Genomic DNA, 6,635 nt, shown 5'->3' on the forward strand with positions numbered 1-6,635 from the left:
TAAAATACATAAGATTGATTTAATAACATATTGTTTTCTACTTGTATTCCCCCCCCCCCCCCCATTAAAGCATTTAAAATCATTTAAAACATTGATTAAGGGGTATGAACTCACCTGTAGATGGTGATTGGGATGAATTGAACGGTATAGGATTGCTAGGTGTCAAGCGAGGACTTGTACACACACTACGATCCAAATGAACATATAATCACACATATATGCACTCAATTAGCCTTAAGTTACTAATTGATAAAGCTAAGACATCCTAGACATAATAAACACTTTATATAAGTGTTTTAAGCCCTAAGGATTGCATCTAAGCTATTGTGGGACAAGGTACTTGTGTTTAGGGTTCCAAAGGACCCCATATATGAGTTTACTCCTCATATACTAACACAAATCTTTGGCACTACAAAAGTTATACTTATCATAAAAAATGAGCATTTCATTAGGATTTACTATACAAACGAGACACTTTTAGAAAACTATAATAGGTATAGTTTTAGGTGAACATCACGAACTTTTACATACTAGAAACACTATTTCAAGGAGTTACTTTCATATATACAAGAACAAACGAACATTTTCATACGTAAATCTGTTTTATACTAAGTTTTGTGAGACATTAAACTTCACGTACGTTCGAGTATACATTTCAAGTCTTGTATTATATACCAGAATCCCTTGGAGGGGGAGCATGGTGTTTGTGTATAGATCTATACGGGATTGACAACCCCGCGCCCTGACTGTTAGCTACAATACACCATTTGGGGTGACAAACGTCAGAACATTCCAACGCCTGAAGAACGTTGTGTATAGGCATTTCCAGTCAATAGCATGGTTATAAAACTCACATAGAGTATTAAAAACACATTAATTTACGGGGTTTTTCAGACGTCTTGGCGACTTTACACGTATATAAATTAACTACTTTAGGCATGAAAAACATTATTGTGTTACAGTTTTGGAACTTCTAAACTGCCACCCACATACGGAAAAACATAAATTTTCTAGAAACAAACATTGGTCTTGATAGAAGGCTACATTTATACCAGTAGAAAATATGGGATTTTCTAGGAAGAAACAAACAAAAACAAAACATCTCGTTTTAGTTCATACAAACATTGTCATTTAATACTTATGAAACTCACCAGCTTAAATGTTGATCTACTATTTCAAAACTACTTGTACGTCCCAGGGATTCAGTAATTACAGGTAACAAACAGCTTTTGAAGAAGGGACGCTGCGTCGCCAGTTTAAATTTATATTTTGGCATCATATTGTAATTGGTTTTGAACATGTACCTTTTAAAAATGTAAACTTTCAATTATATATATGATGGTTATATTGCTTTCTTTAATATGTATTCAATTGTTATGGTACTACATGAAGTCATCCGCCCCTGAACGTTTCCGCCGTTCCGGTTTGGGGGTGTGACAGATTGGTATTAGAGCATTGTTTATAGTGAACTAAGTATATCGAACCACATAAGATATACAAACTATAAATGCTTAAGGGACTAATACTCTCTAACAAAACATTTTTTTTTGTATTACGCCTAAGCTGCGTTTTGTGTAACTTAAAATTGTTAGTTCATTTAAGTACAAATACATGCCTACAACAACTTATTTTCATGATTATAACTATACAAGAAGTATTTAGACAAGTTGGACACTACGATTAAGACTCGATATATGTAATCAGATTTGGGCCAAATATAGCATGATTAACTATATTTATCCGAGATCGGACCAATGTATATCGAGGAATGCTCGTAGTGAGCAACAAGTCAAAACTTACCAAAACATCACAAGAATCAAACACACAAATTTAAATACTATAGGAGTATTTGGTACATAAAATAGTTTAACATACATGTTTAGTCTTACATGTTCCAAATTTTGTTCAATTCTTATAACCCTATTCTCGTAAAGTCAAATGGTTGGATTTCATCACCCCGACGACCCCTACTATCCCAACCAAGGCAACGGGGGATGGGTCGAAGAGGATCCCGAGGAGGACGAAGAACCCATAGAATCGGATGAAGGGGAGGACTCTGGTACCGACTTAGAGCCAAAAATAATCAACCCACCACCCGCACAACCTCCTGTCTTCGTGAGAAACTTTCAAGGACCGACTCCCGTTTGGGGAAGTCACCTCCACCATTGGAGCCAACAACAAAGTCTACGCTCTCCCTACGGCATGTGTCGAGACTTCTACGATGTCCGCGGAGGAGGTTCAGCCGATCGAGCACTCCCAGTCATGGTGGGCAAGCTAGCCAACTAGACCTATCAATCCGGAGTTCAAGCTAGCCGGATTCGGGAAGTCAACGTGGAAGTACATGTTCACACCTCCGACATCCGTAGGCTGGACAGAGCTCAGGACAGTGCCCAACTCCAAACCGAAGCATTCCAAGCACAAATGATTGCAGCCCTCTCCGAGATAAGGGATCAACAAGCCCCCTTAGATAGGCGTCTTATGGAATCAAAGCAATCGGATGCGGAGTCAAGCTCCAAGCGCAACCTACGTCGCAAGTAGTGCTTGCCAAATCCCAAATTTTGTTATAAGTTAGGACCTCGGCTAAAAGTTTTATTTTTCTTAAACTTTGTAACTGGAGACCCTTAGAGGGGTCAAATTTTCGTGATCGTTGTATCAACTATTATATTAATATAATTGGCACGCTATTATTACTACATTGAGTATTTCGTTCAATCCTTAAAATATTATGGAGAATCCATAGGCTTGTTTCATATATTAGGATTTGCGAATAACTTCCATTTTTCTATCTTTGAGACTCATATTATCATCTGTTGTTGAACTATAGCGATTTAGTTCATGAGACACATTTATTTTCTATGTTATGGAATTCTTATCTTTATCTTCTCAACCTATAGTTGAAGGATGCCTCCGCGTAGAAACCCGAGACGAAACAACGGTGGGGAAGCACCGATACCACCACCGCCTCCACCTCCTCAATTTGATGTTGTCATGTTCCAAGCAGCAGTCACAGCAGCTATGGTGGCTGAAATGTCACAAATCAATACCCCTGTTACTACTGGTTCGGGAATCTGCACACTTCCTTCCAACCATGGCGAGAGTCATGGGCAACCCCGAGATGCACCTATAAAGACTTTATGAATGCCAAACCCCGGATGTTTAATGGGACTGGTGGTGTGATGATTTTGAGGCAGTGGATCGAAAGGACATAATCAGTCTTTGAAATCTGCTCCTGTCCCGAGCACAGCAAAGTCAAGTTTGCCACTTACACGCTCACTGATAAAGCTTTAACTTGGTGGAATGGCCACGTTAAGGCACTTAGTCTGATAGTGGCGAATGCAATAAGCTGGGAGAGCTTAAAAATCATGATGTTGAGAGAGTACTGTCCATGAGGAGAGATTCAAAAACTCGAGCACGAACTCTGGACCCTTGGAATGATTGGTACCGACATAGCAACTTATACCAATAGATTCTGCGATCTGGCAATTCTTTGCCCAAATATGATTGCTCCTGAGAGCAAGAAAATAGAGAGATACATTTGGGGACTGTCGCCCCAAATCCAGTCAAGCGTGTTAGCTTCAAAACCTGACACTTTTGAAAGTGCCAAAGAGCTGGCACAATCTCTTATTGATCACAGTAGTCATCAGAACTCAACAATTTCTACACCAGAACCACAAAAGGGAAACAACATCAATAACAAGAAGAGTGGATGGAATAAGGGGAAGGGTGGGTCTTCCCAAGAATCCTCGAAGAAACAACAACTAGTTACAGTGAATGTTGCTACTGTACCTACTACCATTCCTACAAATCTCTACCCAACAAAGCCTTATGTGGGTAACCTTCCAAAGTGCACCAAATGCACTTACCACCACCATGGACCTTGTCAGGAAATGCAGTGCTCCAACTGAAACAGAAAGGGACACACTGTCTGTTTCTGCAAAGCCCCCGTAAAGCCGATCACTCAAGTTCCCAACGTTGGTGTAGGCCAAGCTTGCTACGGTTGTGGCGAGGTGGGCCACTACAAAAGAAACTACCCGAAGGCAGCGAATACTGGCGGAATGGGACGAGTTTTGGCTATAGGCCACGAAGAAGCCGTAGCTGATCCTACAGTAGTTGCTGGTACGTTTCTTCTCGATAATTCATATGCATGCATACTATTCGATAGTGGAGCAGAAAGAAGCTTCGTGAACCAAAATTTTATTCACTTACTTAAACGTAAACCTAGCATGTTAGAAAAATCATTCACTGTAGAAATGGCAAACGGAAAAACGGAAAACACTAACTGCATATACATGAGTTGTACATTAACTTTAGACGGTCATTCTTTCCCAATCAACCTCATGCCGGTCCAAATTAAAAGTTTCGACGTCATAGTCGGCATGGATTGGTTAAGTCTTCTTCGCGCCGACATCATGTGCTTTGAAAAAGCAGTTCGTCTTAATCTCCCTAATGATGAAACATTAGTCATTTACGGCGACAAATCAAGTACAAACCTTCGCATCATTTCATGCATCCAAGCTCGAAAGTGTTTGCGGAAGGATTATCATGCATTTCTTGCACACATCGTCGATACGAGTCAAGAAGTAAAGGACATTAAGAGCATTCCAGAAGTACGCGACTTTCCCGATATCTTTCCAGAAGAACTAGCGGGATTACCACCGCAACGTCAAGTCGAGTTTAGAATCGACTTAGTTCCAGGGGCTACCCCAGTAGCAAAATCGCCTTATCGTCTGGCACTAGCAGAGATGCAAGAACGTTCCAGCCAGCTTAACGAACTCCATCAAAAAGGATTCATTAGACCAAGCTTCTCACCTTGGGGAGCACCGGTCTTGTTTATAGAGAAGAAAGACGGATCGTTCCGTATGTGCATTGACTACAGAGAACTGAACAAGCTTACCGTCAAAAATCGTTACCCTCTGCCCCGCATTAACGACCTATTTGACCAGCTTCAAGGAGCAAACTACTTCTCGAAGATAGATCTACGATCCGGATATCACCAATTACGAGTACTAGAGGAGGATATTCCCAAGACAGCCTTCAGAACTCGGTATGGACACTACGCATTTGTAGTGATGTCGTTCGGATTAACCAAAGCACCAACGGTATTCATGGACCTAATGAATAGGGTGTGCCGTCCTTACTTGGATCATTTCATCATCGTCTTCATCGATGATATACTTATCTACTCCCGAAGTAAGGAAGAGCATAGTCAGCACCTACGAAAAGTCTTAGAAACATTACGATCGGAGAAGCTCTATGCGAAGTACTCTAAATGCGAATTTTGGATTCGAAGAGTCGAATTTTTGGGCCACGTTGTTAGCGAAAAGGGGATACACGTGGACCCCTCCAAAATTAAGGCCATTGAGAACTGGTCGGCACCAAAGACGCCTACAGAGATTCGTCAATTTCTAGGTCCCGCTGGCTACTATCGCAGATTCATAAAGAACTTCTCTAGCATTGCGAAACCTCTTACTACATTAACCCAGAAAGGCATGGCCTTTGACTGGGAAGCAAAACAAGAGAAGGCGTTCCAAACACTGAAACAGGCCTTGTGCACCACACCGATACTATCCCTCCCCGAAGGGATAGAAGATTTCGTAGTGTATTGCGATGCATCAAATCAAGGAATTGGTTGTGTTCTTATGCAAAGAGGGAAGGTTATTGCCTATGCCTCCCGTCAGCTTAAGATACACGAAGTAAACTATACAACACACGATATTGAGTTAGGAGCAGTGGTATTTGCTCTGAAGATCTGGAGACACTACCTGTACGGAACAAAGAGTATTATTTTCACCGACCACAAGAGCCTTCAACACATTTTCGATCAGAAGGAGCTCAACATGCGACAACGACGATGGGTTGAGCTACTCAATGACTACGAATGCGAAATTCGTTATCATCCTGGCAAGGCCAATGTAGTAGTTGACGCCCTCATTCGAAAAGAATACACTGGTTGGAGAGTCAAATCTCTGAGTATGACTATCCATTCCCACTTATCCACACAAATTAAGGAGGCTCAACTGGAAGCTTTGCAACCTGAAAATGTGACGGGTGAATCCCTGAGAGGAATGGAAAGGAATCTAGAAATCAAGGGTGGCGGAGCATATTATCTCATGAACCGTATCTGGACACCGAAACATGGTAGCCTTAGAGATGTGGTCATGACCGAAGCACACAACACGAGATATTCCGTTCACCCAGGTTCAGATAAAATGTATCTGGATCTTAAGAAGCTGTACTGGTGGCCTAACATGAAAGCAGAAATTGCTACCTTCGTAAGTAAATGCCTTACTTACGCTAAGGTTAAGGTCGAGTATCAGAAACCTTCAGGATTACTACAACAACCGGAGATACCGGAATGGAAATGGGAACGAATTACTATGGACTTCATAACCAAGTTGCCCAAGACAACAGGTGGACTCGATACCATATGGGTCATCGTCGACAGATTGACCAAATCCGTGCATTTTCTACCAATCAAGGAGACTGACAAGATGGAAAGGCTTACAAGAACTTACATAAGGGAAATAGTACGACTGCATGGTGTTCCAATATCCATTATCTCCGATAGAGATAGTAGATTCACTTCAAGGTTCTGGTAGTCACTACAAAGTTCCCCGGGGACTAGGCTGGACATG

The sequence above is a fragment of the Lactuca sativa genome, chromosome 4 (genome assembly GCF_002870075.4).
Source record: "Lactuca sativa cultivar Salinas chromosome 4, Lsat_Salinas_v11, whole genome shotgun sequence".
Taxonomy (NCBI): domain Eukaryota; kingdom Viridiplantae; phylum Streptophyta; class Magnoliopsida; order Asterales; family Asteraceae; genus Lactuca; species Lactuca sativa.